General features: G+C 45.1%; 1 protein-coding gene across 4 annotated transcripts in view; it reads right to left on the bottom strand.

Moving 5' to 3' along the window:
- Positions 1–16,598, bottom strand: part of NOL4 (nucleolar protein 4) — a 664,456-nt gene that overhangs the window by 390,240 nt on the left and 257,618 nt on the right. The window lies entirely within an intron of this gene.

Genomic DNA, 16,598 nt, shown 5'->3' with positions numbered 1-16,598 from the left:
TCTTATGTTATGGCATAATTAATCATTACATTTCAAATACTCCATATTACACTATACATAAAGCAGCACAATAAAAGAGTATTTAAAACATCATGTATCCTTTTAAAGAAACACTTACTAATCTTACTACTTTTCATTTAATAGGTAATAATATAGAGTCAAACCTTAGTTTGCGAGCATAATTCGTTCCAGAAAGCATGTTTGTAATCCAAAGCACATCGTTTATCAAGCAAATTTCCCCATAAGAAATAATGGAAACTCAGATGATTCGTTCCACAACCCAAAAACCTTTAATACAAAATACTATACGTACTTGTATTGTAAGACCTCGCTCATTTAGAACAGTCACTACACTCCTGCAGCGTCAGAGAGAGAAGAAACCATCGGCTCAATTGTGATGTGTGTATACTGCAAGTACTTGTATTGCAAGACATTGCTTGTATATCAAGTTAAAATTTAATAAAATGTTTTGCTTGTCTTGCAAAACACTTGCAAACCAAGTTACTTGCAATCCAAGATTTTACTGTACTGTATATGTAATGCTGAAAAAAATAACATACTTAATTTTTGGACAGGTCTAGTTTTCTGTTTGGTGTTTTCAATTCTATTTAAATAACATTAGGGTCCTTTTACTAAGGCGCGCTAGCCATTTAAGCGCATGCTAAACACTAACACGTCCATTATAGTCTATGGACATGTTAGAGCTTAGCGCACGCTAATATTTAGCAGGCGCTAAAACAGCTAGCGCGCCTTGATGAAAAGACCCCATTGTTTTTTTTAAGATTTTGTTTTCATGGAGCTTATGCATACTGTACTACCTACCCTACACCGTCCCTATCCCAAACCCATCCATCCCATTTTCTATGTCTCTTATAAGTAGTTTTGGAAAGAATGATGTCTGATTTCATTTGACTTTACTAACTAATTTAGTAAGTTAATTTCTCTCTTGCTGTTCAAGATGATTTATATAAACAATACATGGAAGGTAATTTTTTTAACAGGTCACCTATGTATAAGGCCAAATAAGGGGCCTATTTCTAGGCTATTTTATAAAGACTCTGTTTACTAAAGTGTAGTCAGCAGTTACTGTATGAATTAGTCCAATAGCAGTTAGTACAAAATAGCAGGTACTGTAGAGCCACACAAATTTAAGTGATAACTGCTTGACACAGCAGAGGGCATGAAAAGGGTGAACAGGTTATGGGTGTAGACAGAGCCTGCAATTATTACTAGGTAAGTTACCAGGCACTTACCACTACTACTTGACATAGCTTTAAGAATACCCTGTCAACCCCTCCTGACAATGGTTCAAGAACTTTCCATCTTCTCTTGGATCTTACTAAAACTTCCTGATGTGTGGTGGGGAACAGGAGCAATTAGCAGATTCTTTACCCTATCGCTAGCCCAGATTCAGATATTGAATGCCAGTCACCAGAAACACCCGGCGCTGAATATCTTTGGTCAGTATTGACCATGGGAGTTAGCTGGCCTGTCTCCTGTGGTCTGAATATCGCTCTGTTTCTTGTTCCCAACCCCACCAATAAACATTAAAATCCCTGCCAGCTATCTCCCATGGTCCATAGTGATATTGGAAATTCAATGCTGGCGCCATATCTTGCACCAGCATTACTACTAACTAATATTGATTATTTCTAAAGCACTGAAAGGCGTATGCAGCGCTGTACATTTAACATACAATAGATGGTCCCTGCTCAAAAGAGCTTACATTTCTAAAGCGCTGAAAGGCGTACGCAGTGCTGTACATTTTAACATACAATAGACCACGGGTGTCGAAGTCGGTCCTCGAGGGCCGCAATCCAGTCGGTTTTCAGGATTTCCCCAATGAATCTGCATGAGATCTATTTGCATGCACTGCTTTCAATGCATATTCATTGGGGAAATCCAGAAAACCCGACTGGATTCCGGCCCTCGAGGAGGGACTTTGACACCCCCTGCAATAGACGGTCCCTGCTCAGAAGAACTTGCAATCTAATTTAGACAGGACATTTCGGGGTTGGGAAGAATTATGGTAGAGAAAATGATACAGTGGGTACAGGTATCTGACAGCAGTGAGTGGGAGTTTAGGAGTTGAAAACAGATTTTTAAAAGTAGGCTTTTAGCTTGGAATTCAATGCTACTAGGGAGGGAGCGCGACATATTGATTCAGGCAGCCTGTTCCAGGCATACGGCGCCGCAAGAAAGAAGGGACGGAGTCTGGAGTTGGCAGTGGAAGAGAAGGGTACAGATAAGAGGGGCTTGCACAATGAACAGAGATCACGGGGAGGAGCATAAGGGGAGCTAAGTGAAGAGAGAGATTGGGGGGCTTCAGAGCGAATGCACTTGTAAGTCAGCAAGAGGAGTTTAAATTGTATTCGAAGAATGGACAGGGAGCCAATGAAGGCGACTTGAGAGGGGTAATGTGAGAATAGCGGCTCTCATTGAATATGAGTCATGCACCAGAATTTTTGAACGGATTGAAGAGGTGAGAGATGGGCACGCGGGAGGCCCGAGAGAAGTACACTGCAGTAGTCTAAGTGCAAGGTGATGAGAGTATGGGCAAGGGTTTTGGTTGTGTGTTCAGGGGAGAAGAGGACGGATTTTGGTAAAGTTATAGAGGAGGAAGCGACAGGATTTGGCAGTCTGTTGGATCTGAGCAGAGAATGGAAAGAGAGGAGTCAAAGATCAACCCAAGGTTGTGAGCCGATGAGACAGAGAGGTAGGATAGTATTATCCACCAAATAAAGAATGGCGGGAGGGGGGAGGCGAGTTTAGGCAGAAAGATAAGGAGTTCAGTTTTAGCATATTCAGTTTGAGATGGCGGTGAGACATCCAAGTGGCAATGTCGGACAAGCAGGCTGAAATTTGAGCCTGAACTCCTGTAGAGATATCCGGCGTGGAGAAATAGATCTGGGAAACATCAGCATAGAGGTGATATTGAGAACCATGAGAGGAGATCAGTGTACCAAGAGAGCGGGTATATATGGAAATGGGGGAGAGGGTCCAGGACAGAGCCTTGGGGTACACCAATAGACAGTGGTATAGCAATGGAGGAGAATCCACTATAACATATGCTGAAGGTACAACGAGAGAGACAGGAAGAAAACCAGGAGAGCGCAGAACCATGGAATACCAGCGAGGACAACACGTCAAGGAGGAGGCAGTGATCAAGTGTCGAAGGCAGCAGACAGATCAAGAGGAATGAGGATAGAGTATAATCCATTGAATTTGGCCAGGAGCAGGTCATTAGAGACTTTAGCAAGGGCAGTTTCAGTAGAATGAAGAGGGCAAAAACACAATTGAAGCAGGTCAAGAATATTATGAGAGGAAAGGAAGTCCAGGCAATGGCGGTGAACAGCGCGTTCGAGTAGTTTGGATAGGAAGGGGAGGAAGGAGATAGGGCGGTAGTTGGAGGGGGACGTAGGGTCTAGCGAGGGCTTTTAATTTCTGGTCTATTTTTGGTCAGCTGAGACATAGTTATGCCAATAATCAGCATCTAGATGGCTAAGTCTCAGTGCCAAAGATATATCACACTTTTAGGTGGTTGGTTTTGGCCACCAAACTTAGCAGGCAAGCTGCTGAATATTGCGTGACATAGCTGGTCACTGGCTGGATATTCAACATGAGATAGTCAGCTAACCCCTGCAGAATATCAGCGGATAGTCAGATATGTGCTATTTAGATGGCTGGGAACATCAGCCCCATAGTTCCATTCAATTCTGTCAAAAGTTTTCTTAGCATACAATGACAGAGCAACACAAGTTATACTAAATTAGTCTTAAATTGTTATTAGAAAGTCCACTGGGGATGAAACCATTTTAATCACAATGAATAAGTAAGGGCAAAACCTGTCTTAGTCTATTGCCATGATTCTAGCATACATTTTGTTATCTATCTTAATTAAGGAAATGATGTCCTAAAGTTTTTCTACTCTGAAATCTCTTTAGTTTCAAGATTACAATAATTGTTGATTTTGAAAAAGGGGCTATAATAGTCGTTTTATAAAATTTAATTATATAGAATTAAGAGTTTTTGAACTAGGATATTCAAATAATCAGTTACTTATCTGTAGCAGGTGTTCTCCAAGGACAGCAGGTATATATTCTCACATGTGGGTAACGTCATCCATGGAACCCGGTACGGACAGTCAAAATGTACTGTCACTTTAAATTTTAAGGATTACCCACACCTTCCCACCTGACATCTGCTCAAGGGTCCTGCAGTTCTGTAAGATAGTTAAGAAGCCAACTAGGGGAGGTAGCGGGTTGTGAGAATATATACCTGTTATCCTTGGAGAACACCTGCTACAGGTAAGTAACTTTGCTTTCTCAGAGGATAAGCAACTATATATTCTCACTTGTGGGGCTCCCAAGCTGCCAGGATCATACCTCTAGGAAGAGGATTAGTATTGACTAACATGAGCCTGGCGAAACTCAAAGGGTTAAAGGGAGAGTTGGCATTTAGGAAGAGAATAAATTTTGCAGAACTGCTTGAACAAACTGACCATCCCTTCTAAAATGCTTCTCTGGACAGTAATGGGAAGTGAAGGTATAGACTGAGGACAAAATGGCTGAGTTATAGGAGTAGAACGAAGATGGGCTACTGAAGTTGCCATGACTCTCATCTTGTGAGCAGTGACATGGCTATCCATCATCAGTCCAGTCCAAGCATACTGAGGTGGCACTCGTGGGCTGTAGGGGGCGCTATAATGTGTTAATGTAATGGATAGTGTGCAGGACATGGTGCAGTAATTTTGTGGATTTTTTCTACAAAAACGCCAACTTTTCGTATGGTTCTGGGTAAACTAGTTAGAAGTACATATGAAAGTTAAAGTCACGCCCAATAAAAGCGTACGGAAAAGTGGGTGCATGAAAATCTGAATATGGATGTAGCCAAAGCCAGAAAAATACACTACAGATTAATATTAAGAAAAAGTATAATAATATGTTCTTCATGTATTTTGCTATTAAGCCACACCAAAGAGGGAATCAGGTAATGCGTAACATACTTCTAGAGGGATTAATGACTCCATCTTGTTTTCTTTCTTTCTGTCTCTTTCTGCGTCTTTGTGCAGTTTTCCCACCTTGAGCCTCATGGCTCTAATTAATACCAGACCTCTCAGTCTGGCTTGTGGAAGATATAGGATTTCACATTTTTGAATACAGATAGTTATATGTATCTTAAGAATGCAATATACCGTGTTGTGTGTGATGTGGGTGTGTGAATGGGATCCCATGAGTGATTATGTGTGTGAATGTATATTAAACATGAAAATTGGTTTTGAAAAACATATTTTATATATTTTAAACCTAAGGAAATTCTGAAAAGTACCACATCTGTAATTTAACCTCTCTGACCTTTAAGCTAAGCAACTATCTCTACTCGGGGGGGGGGGGAATAGCCCCTCCTCCTTCTGTGCTGACAGGGATACAAACTTATCAGCTGATGCTGAAAACAGAAATGCAGGCTGGCTTTAACAGACGAACTGTTTGATTTAAGTTTTGAGAATGACAAAGTGTATTGGGTATATAATAATATTTTATGCATATTTAGAAATTAATATAAACAAAAATATGATTTGTGAAACTTTTTCCTATGTTAAAAGGAATTTTCTTTGTTCAAATCTAAGGACAGCCTCTGTTAGCTGATTGGTTCACAAGTGATGATGTCATACTGGATAGAAGATATATATTGGTGAACAACTATTATAGAGTGATTCTTTGCTAGAAATGCCAGATTTTGGCTTCTGTAAAGACCCCCAATGACGCAAATAATCTTTTGATAGTTATGGAAATTAATAAAGTCAATAATTTTTTGGAAACATTTTGCGTCATTTGCCATTATTTCTGTATACTTTACACACTTAAGAGCAAGGCTAGCTGCTCAAGTGGCACCCCAGATGGGACTGTCGCTTTAGAATGCATTTGTGTCAGATTACCCTGCTTAATACATAAAGGAGAAACAGTCCACTAGCCACATTAAGATGGCTCTTTTGGTGACAGGAACTCCAAGTCTGTTAGTGGAAGGACATGAAAAGCTGAGTGGTCGTGCTATGAGGCTTGGTGTGATCTAAGTAGTAAGCAAGAGCATATTTCCAGTCCAGGGTGTGTAAAGATGCTTCACCAGAATGTGGCCTTGGAAAGAAGACAGAACTAATGGATCTAACAGACTGGTTGAGATGAAATTTGGAGTACTACCCTATCATGGTAGAATCTTGTTTACGGTGGTTCTGATACTAGAGCTTAAAGTTTGCTGACCCTGCATGTAGATGTTAAGATGATGAGGAAGATTAATTTCCATATAAGATGTTTGAGTGAAGAAGTGGATAAGGGCTCAAAAGGAGACTTCATTAATATGGAAAGAACAACAATGAGATCCCAAGCAACGGCGGGAGGCTTGAGCAGGGGCTTAGTACAGTGGCGTACCAAGGGGGGGGCGGGAGGGGCGGTCCGCCCCGGGTGCCAGCCCTGAAGGGGTGCTCCCGGCCTTGCCGTTCAGTCCCCCCACACCCCCGAAGGACCGCTCGCCCCACTGACCTTCCTGCACCACCTGTGAAGCAGCAAGCAGCAGGATCGCGAGGTCAGCTATCCCTGAGCTGCTTGGGCGCTGCTTCCTGCGCCGCGGTCCCGCCCCTCCTCTGACGTCAGAGGAGGGGCGGGAACGCGGCTCAGGAAGCAGCGCCTAAGCAGCGAAGGGATAGCTGACGTCGTGATCCTGCTGCGGCTGCTTCATAGGTGGTGCAGGAAGGTCAGTGGGGCGAGCGGTCCTTCGGGGGGGGTGGTGGTGGTGGGGACTGAACGGCAAGGCCGGGACCATAGGTAGTGCTGCTTCATAGGTGGTGCGGGGAGGCCAGGGGGGCGAGCGGTCCTTCGGGGTGGGGCGGGAGGGCAGGCAGGCAGGCATTCAAGGGGGAGGGGGTGACAGGCAGGCAGGCAGGCCTTCAAGGGGGGGGACAGGCCTTCGGGGGGGGGTGCAGACCTTCAAGGGGGAGGGGGAGGGACAGGCCTTCAAGGGGGGGGCAGGCAGGCCTTCAAGGGGGGACAGGTCTACAAGGGGGGACAGGTCTACAAGGGGGGGGGCAGGCCTACAAGGGGGTGGGCAGGCCTACAAGGGGGTGGGGCAGGCCTTCAGGGGGGGTGCAGGCCTTCAAGGGGGAGACAGGCCTTCAAGGGGGGGGACAGGCCTTCAGGGGGGGACAGGCAGGCAGGCCTTCAAGGGGGGGGGGGACAGGCCTACAAGGGGGGGGGACAGGCCTTCAAGGGGGGGGACAGGCCTTCAGGGGGGTGCAGACCTTCAAGGGGGGGACAGGCCTTCAAGGGGGGGACAGGCCTTCAAGGGGGGGACAGGCAGGCAGGTCTTAAAGGTGGGGGGACAGGCCTACAAGGGGGGTGCAGGCCTTCAAGGGGGGACAGGCCTTTGGGGGGGACCCTGGTTTAGAAGTACACGGCGGGAAGGGGGTGTTCAAAGAGACGTGCATATGCCAAACTTTGGGGGGGGGATGAAGAAATAATGGGTCTGAAAATAGAGGAGAGGGAGAGAAATGATGGACCATGGGATTTAGGGAGGGAAGGAACTGAAAGGGAGAGAAATTGGACACAAGGGATGGTGTGGAGGAGGGATAGAGATACTGGATAGGAGGGTAATTGGGAAAAGAAAGGGAGAGATGGTGGACTCTGGGGTGGTGGGGAAGGAGGGAGAGATGCCGGATGAAAGGGTAGTTAAGAAAAGGTGGATCTGTGGAGGGAGATGAAAAAAAAGGAAAGATGCCAGACTTCCTGGGGAGGGAAGGGAAATGGAAAGGGAGGACAGAGTTGGCAGATGGATGGTTAGCACGCAGAAAGAAGAAAGAAGGAGACCCTGGCAAGCAAGTTATCTGAAGAAAACCAGAGCCTTGGACCAACAAGATTTGAAATATAACCAGACAACAAAAGGTAGAAAAATTAATTTTATTTTCTGTTTTGTGATTATAATATGTCAGATTTGAATCGAATCGAAATTTTTTTTCCTGAATCTGGCAGCATTAGTTTGCGCTACTGTCTTAGACTTTAGGACCTGGAATTGGGGAGAGATGGCATCCCCAGTACTTTATAATGCAAGTGAAACGAGGATTTGGTCAGACTTTTGAAGGGTCTGCAGAAAAAAAATATTGTATAGGCCGGGGACATGAAACAGCAGGAAATGGGAACTTTTCTTCCTTCTATTTTTGTGAATGGAAAGGCTGAGGATGTCAGAGAGTTCAGTTGGGTCTTTGGGTGTTGTGGATCTCTTCCAGTGGTTTATCAGTATCTCCTTCTGGTCCAAGGAAGGAAACTTTGTTATCCTTAGCATTGACCTACAGAATATGTTTGTAACAGCGCTGATTGTGTGGCATTAGGCTATGTAGTGATCGAAAGAAAAAAACAGACCTTTGCACATTTTTGCACTATATGGTGGGTGTATGAGGAGATTCACATTTCCTGCACAGCTAAGTCCATGTGAAGTTACCTTGTGCTGTATTTGACATCTAGCAAGGTCTCTGTTTGAAAGGAAAGATCTAAACTTAAAAATGAAGTGGCCAGAAGTTATGGTAAAAGCAGATAGTGTAGCTGGTTTTAAGAAAGATTTGGACAAATTCCTGGAGGAAAAGTCCATAATCTGTTATTAAGACATGGGGGAAGTGTCTGCTTGCCCTGGATCGGTAGCATGGAATGTTGCTACTCTTTGGGTTTTGACCAGGTATTAGTATCCTGGATTGGCTACCATGAGAATGGGCTACTGGGCATGATGGACCATTGGTCTGACCCAGTTAGGCTATTCTTATGTTATGTTCTCATCTGTAGGGGCCTTTGTTTTCACTTCTTATTTTAATGTATTTTTTTCTGGGAACTTATCAGTGTTTTTTATAATGGGAACAAAAATGGAAGAGAATTAATGTGTGTGGGATGAGGGGGTAACTAATTTCTTCAGCTAAATAATTCAATCCACTTCAAACAGACATAGGAGAACTCACGCACCATTCACACACCCTCCAACCAAAAACGTCAAAAGAAAAAAACTGTTCGACAACCTCCTAGCCATTCGAGCTGCAACACTCGACCCCCAACCCTACAACCAATTGACATCGACCACATACTGCAAAACCTTCAAAAAGAAATAAAAACCCTTCTATTCAAAAAACACATAAAACTGAACTAACACAATCAGAACTGTCCCAAGCATCACCTGCAACTACTCCATATGTACTTCTGATGTCATGACAATTCAGACATAATTTATGTTATGTTTGGAATATAAGAAAATTTTCACTGCCTGTTTCTATTCTGACCATTTATTCAGTTTCATGGTCATTACAAAAAATATTTTTTTACATGGGGGGGGGTTTCAAAAAATGATGGGCCCCGGGTGCCACATACCCTAGGTACGCCACTGGCTTAGTATGATAAAGGCACTTCATGAATCTGGAAACCAAAGGATAGATAATGGTTTCTTTTCTAATGGAGAATAAAAGGTGCTGATAGCACTGAGATGAACACAAATTGAAGTGGTCTTAAATTCAGAATTGGAAAAGTGAAGAAGATAATCTAGAACTTCTGGTAGAGGGCAAGTAACTGGATTTAGTGAGTTAAGGGTTAAAAGAAAAAATTTGATAGAGTAACTCCTTTATATTTGCAATTTCAATGGTTGCCAGTTTCCTACGGGATACAATTTAAGGTTCTGACTCTTACACATAGGTATTGGGTTTTGGGTTTTTTTTTTTACCAGCAACCTATTTCAATAATTTGTCAATCCCATATGCACCTGTAAGAACTTTGATATCAATATAAAATTCAGTGCTATCTCGGAATCTGAATGCCCCAGAACTCGAACAACTTGGAATCCGAACTATTTTTTTAATTAAATTTATCCCAGAATCCGAACACTGCTTTGGGAACTGCAAGCGTTGCTCAGCCCAAAACTTCCCCTATGACGCAGCTTCCTGTTTTCGCCTGGGCGGTTCGCATCAGAGGGAAGCTTTGGGTTGAGCACCGCTTGCAATTGCCGTTGCCAATTTTGCTGCCTATGCCGGCGGGAGCCCGAGTTTGCTATCTATGCCAGCACGGGCCAGATCTTGCTGTCTATGCCAGGGGGGGCCCGATCTTGCTGTCTATTTGAAAATCTGAGTTTGTGGGACTAAAGAACAAATTAATCCAGTTTCTATTATTTTCACTGGGAAAAATTGTCTTGGAACTCGAACGGAGTTCTGGAATGGATTAAGTTTGGATTCCGAGGTACCACTGTATTAGATTAGTTCTCCCTTCGCCAAATAGAGCAAGATGGGAGTCAAGTAAAGCATTTTATTTCACAGCTCCGCAACTGTGGAATCATCTACCACGAGAACTGAGCAAACATTAAAGCATTTAAAACAATGTTGAAAACATTTTATTATCGTGAAGCATTTGGGGAAGATTCAACATTGCCTGACTTAGTGCATATATATCAGTGGAAACGGGTCTCCTAATAAGGTTACTGTGAGAATTGATACAAGAAATTTACTTAATTGCTGTAATTTGATAGGTATGAATAAGAGTGATAGATATGAATGAGAGTGTGCATATTTGTGTCTTCTATATTGATCTGTCCTATTTAATATGGAGTTCTTTTCTTTTATGTATTTTGATTTGTAAACCACTTAGACCTGTCCAAGAACAAGCAGTATAACAAGTTTTAATAAAACATAAAAAATAAAACTAGACAGAGAAGCAAGTCCATTTTAAACAATAGCATAACTGTGTGGAACAGTGGAAGGTTTTCTGGAAGCTTCACTAATAGCTGACACTGGTGCAAAGAGGGTGAAAGCATCAACCCGCTGGTAATGCTGTGAGTGCTAATGAGCATAGATTGGGATGAAGGAGAAGAGCCTTCGTTCTGTGTGAGCAGTGTTGGAAACAACTTTAGTGTGATGAGGTCCCAAGCACAGTTGTAGAAGGAGAGGAAACCATGGTTGATGTGGCCAATGAGGTGGGATGAGAATCATGGTGCACTGGTCTTGACAAAATTTGAGTAGCGCTTTCTTGATAAGCAGAATTGGAGGGAATGCATAGAGGAAATTGTCTCGCCAGTCCAGGAGAAAAGCATCTGATTCCAGACAATTGAGAGTATAAAGTCTGGAGCAGAAGTTTGTTATTCTGGGGGGAATAGTTTCTTTCTATCCCTCCCTCCCATCCCCCCATGCAGCAGAACCTTTGCACAGCATCTTTCTATCCCTCCCATCCTCCCCCATGCAGCTGAACCCCCACTGACCCTCTCATCTTTCCATCTCTCCCTCCCATCCGAACCCTAACAACCGTGAGACCGACATAGTGGACATACCTCCCTCCAAACGGCAGCACTCTAAACAGGCTGCTTCGCGGCCTTCCCCCGCTAGGTCCTTCTGTGTGCTGTGTTTCTGATGACATCATCAGTGATGCAGCAGAGGGAATGCCCTGGCAGGAGAAGGCTGTGAAGCAGTCTGTTTAGAGTGCTGCTGTTTGGAGGGAGGTATGTCCACTATGTCGGTCTTGCGGTGGGAGGGTTGGCAGGGTTCGGATGGGAGGGAGAGATGAAAAGATGAGGGGGTCAGCAGGGGTTTGGCTACACGGCAGGGGTGGGGTGGGGTGGAGGTGGGGCTGGGGGAAGCGCTGCTGCTGGTGAATCCAGGGACAATATAACTAGGGCTTATATTGGGGGTAGGGCTTATATTAAGACCTATCCTGAAAATCATGCTAGTGCTTATTTTCAGGGAAACAGAGTATGTGAAGATAGAGGACCCGTCACGGTCCATGTTTCAGAGAAACACTACTTCCTCAGGGGTCCAATTTATGGGATATCACACACATCAAGAACTGTTTGGTATAAAAAAATATCAGGAAGAAGTACCGTGGAGTTCTGTCCTGCTGCTGCACAGTGTTCAAGACTTAGTATTGTTATTTCAGCAGAGTTGCTTAAAAAGATATATCCATATGATGTCTCAATTGCACTTCTTGGTTCCTCTTTGGGAGATGAGTTGGCCATGCATCTCTATTTTCCTCTTGGCAAGCAAAGCAGAAGGCATTGCATCAAGACTCTCGTTGCCCGAAGTGCAGTCAGCAAAATGCTACCTTGGGCCATATGCTTTACTCTTGCACAGCTATTCAGTATTTTTGGAAGAAGATTTTATACTATATTTCTACCTTATGGCAGGCTCTCTGCATTTTAACACCCACAATACTTTTTTCTCAATGTGGGACTTTTTGAAGAAAGCTCCTTTTTGGGGAGTAAAAGCTATTTTGTTGTGATGGTGAATGTTATGTCCCTACCGTGGCTCAGTAGAGGGCAATTTTCATACAGCATTTGCAGATGGAATGACAGATGATTTCCAGTCTCCTGGAGGGAGAAGGTTCCAATTTACCTGGGAACCATTTTAAAACTTACTAGCACCTACAGCCTGGAGCCTTATGCTTAATCTGTAACTGCTCTTGTTTTTGCTAATGTTACAGGGCAATGGTGGCTACTTAATTTAGGGGAAGGGGGTGGGAGGGGGAAAAATGAAACTGTTAATCTTACTATATTTCCTGCAGTTTGTTTACATATTTGTTCCTGTGGCTCTGTTGCTGTATTTTGCCATTGTTGGCTTTATATATATATCCGCTATAATAAAACCCTTAACGCACATGCACACTTCAATCTTTGTGATCCCTGTGTCTGTGATCTGTGCTTCCGTGCCACACATGCGCAGTAGGAGCCAGCAGTGGTTTCCCCATCACCCTCCCTCGGCGACGCTGGCTCCTTCTACTGCGCATGCAGAGGCACCTTAAGCACGGACGCATGGAGGCGGCGACCACGGCGGCAACTCCCTCTCTCCCGCCCTCAGTCTGTCTAACACAAGCCCCCCAAGTACTATTCTGCAGCCCACGGTCTGGCCGGCTCCCTTACTGAAGTTATTCTTCAGTCCCTTGCCAAAGTTATTTTTGAGTTAAAAGCCGCCTCTGCAGCTCCTCTGACGAGCTGCACCTGCAAGAAGGACGGGACTGTACGCAGTACTATTCCTGTCTCCAATATTCTGAGGAAACATTCCCTGCAGAATACAGTCTGCAGTTCCAATACGCGTCATGCCAACGTGAAAGTCACCAAAAAGCTGCTTTCACAGAGACATCCAATATTGACGCCTTCTTCAACGACTCATACAGAGCTCTAATTAGAACTCACAGGGTAAAATTCAGAGTCCACTCCAGAAAAGGGTGCTGTATAAGTGGCTGCAGACAAAAAGCTCTCTTTACAAATCTGGATACATCTGAATGAAAGGTCAAGGTTCCTTTGCTGATCTGAAGTCTGAAGCACACGAAACCCATGATTTGTATTTTAAGGGAGCCCACTGCTAGCCTTTATCAAGTCCTTCCTAAAGAAATGCTAGCACTGCTGCAATCAGGGCTGTTCCTTTGCTGATCTGAAGACTGAAGCACACAAAACCCATAATTTGTATTTTAAGGGAGCCCACTGCTAGCCTTTATCAAGTCCTTCCTAAAGAAATGCTAGCACCGCTGTAATCGGGGCTGTAACCAGGTCCTCATTCCTTTGTGCACACCATCTCTGGAAATCCTTCCAAGTCTTCGCATAGGCTGACAGCATTGTATGCTTCTTGGACCTCAGGCAATGACTACTTCCAAATAGCCTTTGCACGCAAATGGTGTGTGCTCAAGAGCCATGCCTTAAGACCAAAGCAGTCCAGATTTTCCAAAGCAACAGGGCCCTGTGTTAGCAATCCTGGATGACAAGGTAATCTGAGATCCTGGTTCTGCATTAAATAGCACAACGGAGAAGTCGTGAGGATAAGATGTCAATAATTCAGCCCTGGGTGTAAAGTTCAAAATTCACTTTATTAGCAGTAGCGCTGCAAAGACTCGACAGTGACATTGTTTCAGTATCTACTTTATTTTTCGTTCCATAAGAAGCACTTTTTCCACCCCAAAAAGGAGGTGGAAAAGTGGGTGCGTCTAATGGAGTGAATACATCTCCCCCCGGTACCTTTTTAAAGTTGCGGTGGTCCAGCGCGCTCTCCTGTTGGACGGATGGCTTTGATAGCAGAGCAGCGTGATGCAGGAGCGCAACCTTTGCGCTTCCTGCCTGGTCCCGCGCCACTCCGTGATTGGTTGATGTCAGTTCTCGATGAATAGTTTGTTTTCTCTTTTATAGTTTTGCACTGTTTGAAGGCTATTGGAAAAGCCACATATCTTTGCCTCACAATAAACTTGATTTTGTTTCACTTGATGAACTCTTTTCACACTGGTGTTTTTGCCTATGAGAAAGCTCGGTGTCCTGATACCCGATGTACCCCTAGCAGTTACTGGGAAAACTGCCACTTGCACCCTCAAAGCAGGCTTAGCCTTGTGGTGCCTGTGACAACAGCCCCTCCCAAGGCCATGGCTGAACCAGAGCATCCAAGTCGTCGGTTCTGGGCTCGTCCCTTTGGCTGAAGAACCAAGTTGCTTTCTTATTGGATGCTAATGCAATGAGGTTGACGATGGTGTCAAATGTCTTTAGAGAAATAACCTATTCTCCAGGATCTAGGGTCTGGCAGCTGAGAAAGTCCGCTTGGACACTGTCCATTCCTGCTACATGTTCTGCCGAGATCGCCAACAGATGATTCTCTGCCCAATAAAACAGCATTTGGGCCTCCTTTCAGAGGTAAGCTGCCACAACAACCATCACCTTGATGAAGATTTGTAGTGCTGAAGCCAGCCCAAAATATTGTTCTGTAATATGGAACCTCAAATATTTCCTGTGGTCCAGAAAGATGGAAATATGTAGAAAGGCCTCTATCAGACCGAAAGGGGCCAGAAAGTCCCCCGGCGCCATTGAGGCAATGACTGACCTGATTGTTTCCATGCAGAAGCACAGGACCTTGAGAGTGCCATTTACCAACTTCAGGTCCAAAATCAGCTTCCAATCTTCTGAGGCTCTTTTGGGCATAATGAGGTATATGGAGTATCTGTCCAATTCTGTTTCTCTGACTGAGCCTCAGTCGCTGCCAGTTTTAATAGCCTTTGATTATGTCTTGGACACACCAGGGAGTCTACAAACAGATCTGAGAGGGGATGGAAGAACTCTAGCTTGTACCCCTCCTGAATAATGTCCAGCATAGAGAGCTGCACGGGAACGGGGATGACGGGAATCCCGCGGGTTCCCCCTTTGGGTCACGGGGATCCCGTGGGGACGCCCCCTAGGGTCGCGGGGATCCCGTGGGGACGCCTCCAAGTGTCGCGGGGTTCCTGCGGGGTTGGATCGCAGTGCACTCGAGCCGCGAGGGTAGTCTCCTTCTCCAGTCCTTACCTGCCCTGTCGCAGCACACAGCCGAACGGAAATCTTCCCGATGTCAGCGCTGACATCAGGAAGACTTCCGGTCGGCTGTGTGCGGCAGGGCAGGTAGGGAGAAGGCAATGGCGTACGAAAGAGGGGGGAGGGGGCGGTTCACCCCGGAGAATGTGCACAGCCGGTCAGGTCCCCCGATCGACCGACAACAGGCCCGGCCGACAAATCTCCCTGCCCTGTAGCCGCGAATCTAAATTACCTCTTACAGCAGCTTCACTACTCCAGCTGCTGTAAGAAGGTAATTTAGATTCGCGGCTACAGGACAGGGAGATTTGTCCAACCGGGCCTGTTCTGTTGTCGGTCGGGTGCAAAAGCGCCACAAAGGTGGAGGCAGGGAGGGAGGAAAGGTGGAGTGGAGAAGAAAAGGCGCTTAAGGGGGGAGAAGGCCGCTGAAAGCACTGGGGAAGACAAAGGGGTGGAAAAGAACGCTGAAAGGACATGGGGTAAACGGGAGGAAGGGGGGGGGAAGGACCCTGAAAGCACTGGGGAAGACAAAGGGGTGGAGAATGCCACTGAAAGGACATGGGGAAGACAGAGGAGGGAGAAGGCCGCTGAAAGGACATGGGGAAGACAGAGGGGGGGAGAAGGACGCTGAAAGGACATGGGGAAGGCAGAGGGGGGAGAAGGATGCTGCCTGACAGGACATGGGGAAGATGGTGGGGGAGAAGGACACTGAAAGGAAATGGGGAAGAGGGAATGGGAAGAAGACGCTGGCAGGGAAGAAGACAGAGGTGCCAGACTATGGGGGGAGCGGAGGGAAAAAGATGGGTGCCAGACCAATTTGGGAGGGGGGAGAAAGGGAGAGGCACAGTAACAGAGCAAATGGAAGACACAGAGAGAAGAGAGGCAGTGGATGGAAGGAATTTAATGAGAACATGAAGAAAGCAGAAACCAGGCTTTAAGGTAGGAAAAAAATTCATTTTTTTTTTTTTTTTTTTGCTTAAGGATAAAGTAGTATATTAGTTGTGTTGATAAAAATTTATAAACATTAGAGGCTCTGGTAGAAACCCGTTTACAAAGTATGTATTCTTCCCAATTAATATTTCCAAATTAATAAAGTCTTTTTGCTTATTTTTAAATGGGTTTCTACCAGAGCCTTTAATTCAGTAGCATAATTAAATGAAATAACTATTTCTGTAGTTTATAGGGACGGGCGGGGACGTAGGGGATTCCTCGCGGGGACGGAGGGGATTCCTCGCGGGGACGGGTGGGGACGGAGGGATTCCTCGCGGGGACAGGTGGGAGTCCTCACGGGGACG

This window comes from Geotrypetes seraphini, chromosome 2, assembly GCF_902459505.1.
Source record: "Geotrypetes seraphini chromosome 2, aGeoSer1.1, whole genome shotgun sequence".
NCBI lineage: Eukaryota > Metazoa > Chordata > Amphibia > Gymnophiona > Dermophiidae > Geotrypetes > Geotrypetes seraphini.
Note: the sequence above shows the minus strand (reverse complement) of the source record. Positions and strands in the feature narration are given on the sequence as shown.